Consider the following 12,191-nt stretch of genomic DNA (forward strand, 5'->3'; position numbering starts at 1 on the left):
GAAAATTTAAATCTCAAAACCAAAAAATGAAAAGGAGAACTTTAGTTATTCTTTGTATTTAACAGAAATAATGGAAATATCTACTAACAGTTTCAACAAATAGGAAGTGCAAATTAAACTATTTTGATTTGCCTAGCAATAAGCAGATCTGATTAACTTTATTAAGAATGTTGGTTTTATCTGGGGACTTCACAGGTTCAATCCCCGGCACTCCACACTGGCACTCAACACTCCTGTCAGCCAGGAGTGATCCCTGAACACAGACCCAGGAGTAAGCCCTGAGCACTGCTGGGTGTCACAAAAAACAAAAAATGAACAACAAAAAAAAAAAAAAACAGAATGGTGCCTGGGCCCCATTTACTAAATTGGCATGGATTTCACACCTTTACATAGTCAGGGCCTTTGTCCTGTCAGCATGAAGTAGTTATAGAAGATGCACCCTGGTCCCTCAAAGATTTAAAAGGAGACATCTGACAACTGCTGCCATGTAAGCTCATTTATCAGCTCAGCTTTTACAGACTCATGATTAAAACTGGGAAGAGATCAACTAGCCACAAAAATTCACGATACACCAGTCTCGAGTCAAAAATACACCAGTCAAAAATACGGGGGTATTCTCAGGAGGTGGTGTGTGCCACGTCCCAAAGCCCTGGCAGCATCACTGAAAGCCCCACAACTGCCACCATCTCAATGGTCCTATTGTATTGCTTCACGACTAAGCTCTGCAGGAGGACAAACTACTGAAAATTTCAGGTACACCGGGTCTACAGATTGAGGACTCTGGTGACTTCTCCAGGTGGGGGTGGGCAGCCTCCTACTAACCTCCTGCTCCACCCTGACTCTGAGAAGTCCTGGCAACCATACCCACATCCCTCAACCAGCCACCATATAAGTGCATTGCCCAGTTGAATATTCTGGAGTTTTTGGAGGGTGCAGCTGCATTTGCAGCCATGCAACACCACCTCCAAATTCCACAATACAGATATCCCACTAAAAACACACCACTTTAGGTGAGAAACTAACATAGAGGCCAACTAAGCTCAACAAAAACATTAACAAAGAACACTCAACAACAGTTTAGTAAACCCTCAGACAAGGACTTAATGTTCCCAGGGTGAGATATAACACTTTTCACAAATTTTCTTTTACTTAAGTATTTTTTGATAATTTAGTTGTAACAAATAATACAAAGTAAATTATTTTGTGCCTAAAGGGGCAGACTTGGGGAGGTGGTTGGGAAAATGGGGGGCCGTGGTGGAGGGAAGGTCACACTGATGGTGAAACTGGTGTTGGAAGGAAAACTGAATGCCTATAAAAAATGCATCACGAACAACTTTGCAATCACTTTAAGTAAGGGGAAAAAGACTTAAGAGGTGCAATCTCTCAGGAAAAGCGGTGGGGATGTTAAAGGCAGCTAGAAGGTCCCTAGTAATGAGCTTTAGGGAAATAATAAAACTTGAGAAGAAATTATCTAGACCCAATAGAGCCCAAAGGCATGCAAACCACATCCTCTTTGAGATGAAACCCTGAGCTCCTAGGAGAGAAGCAGAGGCACCACCCAGATGCAGAAACTGTCACCCAGAGAAGGGTATACTCATCAGAAGAAAAACTACAGGAGAATCTAAGATTGTAACATGTATATGAAAGGACCATCTAGAGTCCAAGGCTTTTACTGTGACAGTACCCAGATTAACTTTCATGTGTATGCAGCCAACTCCAGGCCAAGACAATTAGGAGAAATTGTGTGTAACTTTCTCCCAAAAGCCATTCTCTGCTTTTCCATTTGGAGAAGCCTGTGTTCTCTCTTGAACACTTTCCTCTTTCTGCCCCTCATATTCTCTATATTCTCTAAATCTATTTCAATAAAAACTATTTTGCTGGGGCTGGAGCGATAGCACAATGGGGTAGGGCATTTGCGTTGCATGCGGCTGACCCGGGTTCGAATCCCAGGATCCCATATGGTCCCCCAAGCACCGCCAGTAGTAAGTCCTGAGTGCATGAGCCAGGAGAGACCCTTGTGCAACACCAGGTGTGACTGAAAAAACAAAAAAAATTATTTTGCTTCACTTAAAAATAAAAGGGGGGGGCTGTGGCTGGAGAGACAGTAAGGTGTACAGATGCTTGCTTTACATGTGGACGACCTAGGTTCAATTCCTGGCATCCTGGCCTCCCAAGCCCGCCAGGAGTGATCCCTGAGAAAGAGCAAGGAGTAAGAAGCCCCAAGCATCGCCTGCTGTGCATTCTCTACACATAAACACACACCCAAAAAAAACCAAAATTTTTTTAAAAAAAGGTGGACAGAGAGATGGTGGTTTCAGGTTCAGGAGATAGTATAGCAGTTAGGGCACATGCCCAACTCAGGTTCAATTCCCTGCACCACAGGCTCCACAGAGTATCACTAGGTACATCCATGGAAGCCCCAGTCCACCACTATACCCAGGTATCTCCAGCAATGCAAGGCCCAAGCACCATAATATTCTCAGACAGAGAGATGTATTCAAGAGAGAACATGGGCTTGAAAGAAAAAGCTAGCACTAATTAACGTAATGCATATAATATTTGGTATTTATCTATTTTATAGAGATATAATGATATATAACTATCTTTTGAAAAAATAAGGAGAAATTACATGTACCAATCAGGGAAAATACACGAGGGGCCAAGATAGTACAGGGGTTAAGGTGCTCAACCTGCTTGCTTGCCAATCCCAGTTAGATTCTCATCACCACATAGGGTCCCTTGAGCATCATCAGGAGTGCTCAGGACACCCCGCTCCCAACACACACACACACACACACATACACACACACACACACACACACACTCTTCCTTAAGCACAGAGTCAGCCCTGCATATCAGCAGGTGTGATCCAACATCCCATCACCACAACCACCAAAGAAAAGCACACACAATCAGACATTTTAGTTTTAAAACTCAAGGTCAGGGAATTCCTGGTATGATATGGTCCTCTATGCACCACAGGGAAGGACCCCTGAGCCAGGTAGGCCCCAAAGCAAAACAAAACAATTCCAGGTAGGGCCAGGGTCAGAGAGCTAGCTCAAGAGATAGAGCAAATGCTTAACATGAGAGGCCCTGGGTTTGATCCCAGCACCACCTGCTCCCACCACCAACTGAAAACTGCTGAATGTGGCCTTTGGTACACAATGTTGACGACTAAACCACTAGGCCTGAGCATCACTGGGAGTGGGGGCTGGTGCAATTAAAAAAAAAAAAATCAAGGCAAAAACTATACACATGGTGCTTATTTCTAACAGCATAAAGCAAATCTGTTAACCTTTAAATAGGACAAGAAAAGTGAGAAGAAGCAATTTCCAAGTTTTACTTTAAATTGTATGAATCCTTTAAGAAGTACATAACACTGGGGCTGGAGTGATAGCACAGCGGGTAGGGCGTTTGCCTTGCACGAGTCCGACCGGGTTTCAATTCCCAGCAACCCATATGGTCCCTCGAGCACCACCAGGAGTAATTCCTGAGTGAAGAGTCAGGAGCAACCCCTGTGCATCGCCAAGTGTGAACCAAAAAGAAAAGAAAAAAAAAAAAGTACAGAAGTACATAACACTGCTTCTGGGAAAAAAATCTAAGGGAAGAAACACTTCTAGACTTATGATGGCAGCTACCTGAGAGCTGACACTAAATTTTTGCTCTGTTCTCAAGCAAATTTCATTATTTTCCATATATTCTATGAGAAACACATTTTTAAGATCTAAGAAATATATGTTTAGGGGCCTGAGAGTGGCAAAGGGTCACACATCCCAATGTCCCACAGGTCCCCTGATCCTGGCAGTTCTGCTACCCACGTGCGAGTACAGTAGCTGAGTGTGAGCACATGTGCAAGCACCTTAACTAAAAGAGTTGGAACCTCAAGGAGCAACATAGCAGCAGTGTGCAGCAAGCTCCACAACCTGAATAGCCACCGTGAACACCACAGCTGAAAAATATGCAAGCACCCAGACAGGATTTGGAACAGCCCCATCACTGTCAATGCCATTAATAATGAAACAAGCGGTAGGGGTAATAATGAAGTGAATAAAGGTCTTTTTTTTAAAGAAAAAAAAAAAGAGAGAGATATTCAAAATCCTGCTATTTATTTCAGTGGTGAAACTTTTTCTGAGGTAACACCGATAAACAAAAGCATAAGTGTTTATATGTCTCAGAGGTACAATGCTACGGATGAAATGTTTTTTTTCCTGAAAAAAAAAATTTTTTTTTGCATTACACATGGGAAACACACACTGTACTACTGACTCACATTGCAACCCTGAAAAACAATTTCTCCCTTAACAGTTTTAGCCTCAAAATTTGGCCCTGTGATCAGACCTCTTTAAGAAGTCAGTCTTAAATATGTTTGGGAGCATCACATTTGGTATAAAAGCAATTAAATGTCATCAACTATTAACATTTATTAAGCAGTTTAGCCCTGCAGTTGCCAAGTTCTTTACCTGCACTATTGTATCTGTTAATAACAGTCGCACGAAATTTGCACTATACTGTTCTTACTAATTCTCAATTTAGACTTAAAAATTCAAGTCTTGAAAAAAAAGAAAACACATATTTTGCTCAGGGTTGGCAAATGTATTAAGTTAGGATTCAAACCCAGGTCTCTAGCTGCTAATCACTTGAGACATGGAATGCTAAATTCTCATGAAACACTTTGAGATAACAGAACTCTTAAATTCTAAAGGAATGAATGTTCAAACTGACTACTCTTGAAAAAAATTAATTGAAATAGCACTGAATTATAACAAGTTTCAGGTATTACAAATCAGTCTCTTCGAACATTATGTCCTCTAGGTAAATAAGTTCACTCTAACAGACTAACTCAATCAGCTTAGTACTTCTTCCGAAGTGAAGAGCTAGTTAACTTAGCTCTAATCACATAAGAAAACAATCAGTATTTAATGAAGGCAATGGGGGGTAGGGAAGAAACTTTATTTCTTATTATATCAAGGTACAAGAATACAAGATACAACTCAAGATTTGTAAGTAACATAATACACTCCTGATTAATATACAATTAGTTTTTTAACTAGAAGTCTTTTGAAAACAAACTGATCAGAACCCTGAGTCCTTGAATAAAGCCTTCAACATGAATGACTCAATTTCCAGTTGTAATCAAAATCAGAAAAGTAGTAAAGTCAAAAGAAACGTGGGGGCTGTAGGACAGTACAGCAGTCAAGATCCTCATCTGGTACACAGCCAGCCCTAGTTCCATCCCAAGGATCTCCTGGTACCCTGAGCACAGTTAGGACTGGTCCCTGAACAGAGTCAAGAGTTAATTAAGCCCAGAGCACAACAGGTTAAAAAAAAAATTATACTTTATATTGGCAGATTAAAGATAGGGAGAATTTAACAGTACCTATTTTATCATTAACTACATAAACAAGATCTCTTAAAAAAATATGAATTGAAAGTTTCTTCTTAGCTGCCTGAACAAGTTTTAGGTTGTTTTAAGAGTGTAATTGAATATAAAATCACTGTTATCAAAGTCTTCATGGATACCCACCTATCATAAAGAACAGAAAGCGTAAGAATCACCATTCATTCCTTCAGTAGATAACTAGAAACCTGCTGCTGCTTCATGAATCTGAGTTTGCAAGATTAGCATTCCAAATGTCACAAAGTTTGGGAGACTGACTAACTCTCCAATAAAGGTAAAATGAGGAACCGAGGCCCCACAGGAAGCAGAATACCTCTAACTCTTTATTACCTGATTGCAGAAAGAACTGGCAAAGAAACTGACATCATCAGATCAGGTAACACCCTGTAACATTTCCACAGGATAATACCTCAGGGCAACAAGACCTCCCATTAAGTTAAGAATAACTGATATTACCAAATGATCCCAGTGCTGAAGCTCAGTACTAGGTCATTTAGGCAACAATGGACCATTAAGCAAAAACACAAAATTAACTGAATTCAGGTCAAGCTCCTTCAACCAGAATTTGAAATCAGATTTAAGACCTACATATATTACATGTTTTTTTTTTGGTTTCTTTTTATCATAATGTGAATGTAAATTGGTGTCCTTGACAAAGAGAATTAAAAGGCAAGGAATTTGTGCCGGAGGGCACCTGCCTTGCACTCAGTGGACCTGAGTTCCATCTCCAGCATCCCAAAATGGTCCCCTGAGCCCTGCCAGGAGTGATTCCTGAGCACAAAGCCAGGAGTAAGTCCTGAGCACAAAGCCAGGAGTAAGTCCTGAGCACCATTGGGTGTGGCATAAAAACCAATCACAAATAGTCAAGGAATTAAAGAGATGCTTCAAATCAATAGCCTCAACAATAAAGTACATGAACAAAGCTTTTCATTTATATAGTTTCTCCCCCCACACACACACATACACAGTGACTATGTATACAGCATAAGGAGTGATTTCCAAATGCCACAGAGCTTCTGGCAAATTGGACAAGTTCGAACCTGCTTTAAAAATTACTAGTCACAATGCCCTCCTCCCAATCTGACTTTATTTAATGTGATTCCCTTGGATAGTCCTACCAAAAAAAAAAAAAAACGAAAGAAAGAAAACACGCAAATTCTTGCCCATTTCAATATCCTGCCTACTTACAAGAGCGGAAGGGTTAGAACACTAGAGGGGGAAAAAGGTGACGTGCAGAAGAAACCTTGATCCAAAACACAACTCCTCTTGGTCTAATTTTAGGCCTGCCAAACATTTCTATTAACCTTTTCAGAAGTTAAATTTAAAAAAAAAATCGCACACCAAAGAAGGAAAAAAAGGCCCCAGAGATTACCCGTAAAGCGCTGAGATTAATGATATCAATGGGTGCTAGCACCATGTTTTTTGATTTTTTTTTTTTTTTACAAAGGAGCAAACAAATCACGCCCACTAGAGGGAAAGGACAGGGACGGGCAGAAGCCCCTTCTGACAATGGCCATCATCTCCCACCCCTCGGTTCTGGGCTGAGCCCTGCCAGGGTGTGTGTGTCTGTGTGTGTGTGTGAGTCCTGCAAGGGTGTGTGTTTGTGTGTGTGTGAGCCCTCCAAGGGTGTGTGTGTGTGTGTGAGTGAGTGCTTGTCTGTGTGTGAATGCGTGTGCGTGTGTGTGAGCCCTGCAAGGGTTGTGTGTCTGTGTGTATAGCGTGTTTGTGAGTGCTTGTCTGTGTGTGAACGCGTGTGTGTGTGTGTGTGTGAGCCCTGCAAGGGTGTGTGTCTGTGTGCGTAGCGTGTTTGTGAGTGCTTGTCTGTGTGTGAATGCGTGTGAATGCGTGTGTGTGTGTGTGTGTGTGTGTGTGTGTGTGTGTCCGCGCTCCCGCGCCCGGGCTCTCAAGAAAGCCAAACATGGTGAAAAAAAAAAAAAGGCCCATCATCACCTAAGTTACCTCAAGGAGCAAGTATTCACCTTCGGGCTGCGCGCTAACAAGGCTCGCGAGAGGATCCCCAAGTTCAGTTCCAGAACGGAGGCCCTCAACACCCTCCGGGACGGGGGGTGGGGGGGTGAGGGGCCGAAGATCTGAATAAATAACGCCCCCCCCCCGCCCCCCAGCTGCGGGACGCGCAGGGGCTGCAGCGTCCGAGCAGTCGCGAAGGCTGGGGCGGGCGGCGAGGTGAGCCAGGAGGGGCCGGTCCGAGGGAAGAGGAAATAATCGCAGGCGCCGACCGACGCTCCGGTGGCCGGGGGAAAGGAAGAGGCTGAATTCATTCTCCAGGCGCGGCGGCGAGCGCCGGGCCGGGCCGGGCCGGGCCGGGGCCGGGGGCGCGGGGCGAGCCGCCCCCTCGGGCCGGCCGCCGCGGGAGAAAGCGGCCCGCGGGGAGCAGACAATGAGCCACCGCCCCGGGCGCCGCCGCTCCCCGCGCGCAGGTGGCGGCCCGGCCCGGCCCGGCCCGCCAGGCCGCGCCGACGCGGGAGGCAGGAAAGCGGCGGGCCGGCCTGGGCGCACACTTACCTCAGGCGAGGAAAGGTCCCCGCCCCGGCGAGGCGCCTCCGTCCCGGCTCCCGGCGGGCTCCGGAGCCGCCCCGGGAAGCGGCGCAGGGCGGGGAGGGGGCAAGGGGCAAGGGGCGGCGAGAGAAGCCGCGCCCGAGCGCAGCCGCCGTCCCCGCGGCGGGCCGGAGCGGCAGCCGAGCCCCGGGGCGCCGGGAAACAGGGAAGGGAGCCCTCGGCAATGGCGACGGGCCGGGCCGGAGGGGAAGCGGAACAACCGCCGCTGCTGCGCGTGGCCACAACCCTGGGGGAGGGCGGCGGCGGGAGGGGCGGGAGGGGCGGGGCCGGGCCGGGCACGCCCCCTCGGCGCGGGCCCGCCTCCCGGTGGGCGGGGCGCGCGGGGGCGGCTGGGAACTGTAGTTGGCCGGCGTCTAGCGGCTTCTGCGGCCGGAGTGTTGCGTGCGGCTTTGTCTCCAAGCAGGTGTTTTTTTGTCAATCAGAGATGCTGACAGAGGACTGCTGTCACATGAATCTGCCGCAGAAGAGGTTTTTTTTCTGATAATCCATCCATTATCCGTTGTGGATTGGGAGTTTGGTTCTTTTATTTTTGAGATATGGTGGTGGTGGTGGTGAGAATCACGCTCTGCTTCAGTGCAATGATCACACACACTTTGCTGGGGGTATAGTTGGAAATTTCTCTGATCTCAGGGATCACCGTCAGCAGAGCTGCTAGCACAAATAGCAGAGCTGTCATGATAGTGCTTGGGGTATGCAGTGGCACCCACAATCAACGCCATGGTCGCACACTTAAAGAGCAGGCACTTCAGCCACTGAGTCGTCTCCCTGCCCTGTGAGCTATTTCTTTTGCTTCCTTTCTTATTTTTAGCCACCGTGATTTACGGTGTATTAGTGTATTTTACACTACAGTCAATGGTAGGGATTCGTGCATACAACATTCAGACACCAGACCCACCATCACAGTGCCCATTTCCCTCTCCACGTCACCGCACCTCACCATCTCCACCACTTCCCCAGTCTCACTGTTCTGGTAAGCTTTGCTCTGTAGGGCAGTTAGATTCTGTTGCTTTGGGTTTTTTGTTGTTTCCATGCTGCAGTTATAATCTACATATGAGAGAGATCATTCTGTATTTCTTTCCGCCCTGGCTGACTTCACTCAGTCTCATACTCTCCAGTTCCATTCACACGGCAGCAAACTGCACGATTTCATCTTTTCTTATAGCCGAATAGTATTCCACTGTGTATGTATACCATAGTTTCTTTGACCAGTCACTGATTTGTGTGTGTGTGTGTGTGTGTGTGTGTGTGAGAGAGAGAGAGAGAGAGAGAGAGAGAGAGAGAGAGAGAGAGAGAGAGAGAGAGAGAGAGACCTGGCGATGTCAGGGGTTATTTCTGGCTATACACTCACGAATTACTCCTTGTGGTGCTCAAGGGAATATATGGGATGCCAGGGATCGAACCCAGGTTGGCCTCATGCAAGGCAAATACTCTTCCTGCTGTTTTATTGCTCTAGCCTGCCAGCCATGTGTTTTTTATCTACATGCTTAACTTGTTTACTGCTATGTTTTACTACAAAATCCCACCTCGTTATAAATTAAGGCCTTTGTTTTATCCATGGAGGAGTTGGTCAATGTATTCACTAATTCTAAAACTGAGTATTTTAACATGTAACGAACATTGTTTAGGCATGACAAATACAAGGACAAACATCTTCTGTTTACAATTATGAAAATACAATAACAGGGATATCTGGGTATGAGATAAGATAAGACTGTAGAAATTTGATAGAGTGGCCAGACAAGCCTTTTCTGGGTGCCCCGTTTAGAGGCCATTTAGAGGCCTCAGCATGCAGAGACAGGGATCGATCCTGGGCTCCGGGGCTCCAGCCCTTTGCGTCATTGCCCCAGCCTCCAGAGATAAGGAAGTGACAAGGCAAAACAAAGATCCACAAGAAGCACCCAGGGTAAATCATTGCAGGCAGGAAGAGGAAGCCGAGGGCTAGTTATGATCAGTTTAGGAGCACTATGTAGTTGGTGCATAGTACAAGAAAGGTGGTGTACTATGTGTCATGAAGGGTTTTATTATTATTGTGATTTAGGTAATATAGCACAACTTTTGAAAGATTTTTTTCTTTTGGGGTCACACCCGGCGATGCTCAGGGGTTACTCCTGCCTCATGCACTCAGGAATGACTCCTGGCGGTGCTCAGGGGACCATATGGGATACTGGGAATAGAACCTGGGTCGGCCTCATGCAAGGCAAATGCTCCACCCGCTGTGCTATGGCTCCAGCCTGCCATGAAAGATTTTATAACACTATAGTAAAGAGTTCATATATTTTTCAAGAACTACTAGAGAATTTTAAGAAGGGAAGTTTCTTTATAAAGGTCCAATTTATACTTTAAAATAGCTAGATTATTTACTGGTTTGGGGGATACACCCAGCACTGTTCAGGGCTTACTCATGGTTTTGTAATCAGAATCACTCTTGGTGAGCTCAGGAGATCATATGGGGTGCCAGGTTCTGCAACATGCAACCCCACTCACTGAACTGGTCCCTAAAATGGCTAGATTATGCAGAATGGAGTACAGACATGCAAACGTAGAAGGGAAATGAACAAGGGAGGGAGGAGCAGTAATTTTGACTGATATTAAGGAGACAGCAGCAGGGGAAAGTAGCCAAATTGTGCTTATTTAAAGCAATAGGTTAAAAAAACAAGCAAAAAAGCCTTTATATGGAGGGCAATGGAGAAAAACACAACACAGGAGCAATACAACACAAAATTAGATACAGTTCCACTATTAAAACACACAGAATTGTTGGATAATGTACATCATTCAGTGAAGGTGTGACTTTGAAGAAAGAAGTGGAAGTAAATTTGCTAGTCTTCTAAATGCCACAACTCAAAAACAGACTCGGAAACCAGAGTGGTAAGTGGGTGATAAAGCCATGATTGTGCTTGATTGTGTGTTACCTGCCTTAGAATCTCCACATGTCTCTTGGCTGCACAGGAGACAAAAGGCCAAAGACAAATCCTTGGACCTACACAAAGAACTGCAACTATATTCCTGGAACTATAAAAGACTAGGAAACCCAAAGTCTCTATATTCCCTTAGAACAGAGTGAGGTGGCGAGGGTGAGAATGCTCTATACCAGCCCAGGGAAATAAGAACAGTATTTTTTATTTTAATTTTTATTAGTGAGACACCATGAGGTACAGTTGTAGACTTACAAATTTTTGTGTTTGGGTTTCAATTATACAATGATCAAGTACCCATCCCTCCATCAGTGCCCATTTTCTACCACCGCTGATCCCAGTATCCCTCCCATCCCCTATCCCCCTTATCCCACCCTGCTTCTGTGGCAGGGCACTCCCTTCTGTTCTCTCTCTCCTTTTGGGTGCTAAGAACATTTATGTTTTAGCTTATACTTAATATATACAGGGATAATTTTCCCTTTAGAATTTATAACCACAGATTTTCCTTCACATAAGAATGTGGATATTCAAAATTACAGTAGCTGCACTATCTTGAGAAATCTCAAGACAAGAAAAAGATCCTAAGTGGCAGAGGTATAGCTCAGCAGCAGAGCCTGTGTGAGGTCCTACTGTCGATTCCTGGCACCCCAAAATAAGGGGTAAGAATAGACTGGTTGGGGCTGGAGAGATAGCACAGCGGGTAGGGTGTTTGCCTTGCACGCGGCCGACCCGGGTTCGATTCCCAGCATCCCATATGGTCCCCTGAGCACCGCCAGTAGTAACCCCGGAGTAACTCCTGAGTGCAGAGCCAGGAGTAACCCCCGTGCATCACCAGGTGTGACCCAAAAAGAAAAAAAAGAATAGAGTGGTCCCAGAATGCGAGTGCAAACTCAAACTCCACAAACGTACCCTGAATCAAAATGTGAAAGGATTTCTGTGGCCAGGATTACAAAACAAATCTGAGTTCCTGGGGGGGCTACAGAGAGAGAACAGTGGACAGGGTGTTTGCCTTGCACACAGCTGACCCAGGTTAGATTCCCACAGCACCCGTGGTCCCCTGAGCACTGCCAGGGGTGTCCTGAGCACAGAGTCAGGAGTAAGCTCTGAGCATAGGCAGGTGTGGCCCAAAATCCAAAAATAAACAAATATTAATACCCAAATGTAATCAGGATACAGCTGATATATATATACAGCTGATAAAAAAGCTACTATGAGTGAATGATGGAAACCACAGTCAAGAAAGATGAAGCCCGAGGAGGTCAGGGGGAAAAGTTAGGGAAGGGACAATCGCAGAGGGGAAA

The 12,191-nt window shown here is 45.3% G+C and overlaps 1 protein-coding gene across 1 annotated transcript in view; it reads right to left on the reverse strand.

Moving 5' to 3' along the window:
• The window catches only part of PAK2 (p21 (RAC1) activated kinase 2), a 70,492-nt gene extending 62,283 nt beyond the window's left edge, over window positions 1-8,209 (reverse strand). The window contains exon 1 of the mRNA XM_056121414.1: window positions 7,922-8,209. The gene's annotated coding sequence lies outside the window, so the exon portion shown is untranslated. The remainder of the gene's footprint in view (window positions 1-7,921) is intronic.
• Between the last annotated feature and the right edge of the window lie 3,982 nt (window positions 8,210-12,191).

This window comes from Sorex fumeus, unplaced genomic scaffold, assembly GCF_029834395.1.
Source record: "Sorex fumeus unplaced genomic scaffold, SorFum_2.1 ptg000044l, whole genome shotgun sequence".
Taxonomy (NCBI): Eukaryota; Metazoa; Chordata; class Mammalia; order Eulipotyphla; family Soricidae; genus Sorex; species Sorex fumeus.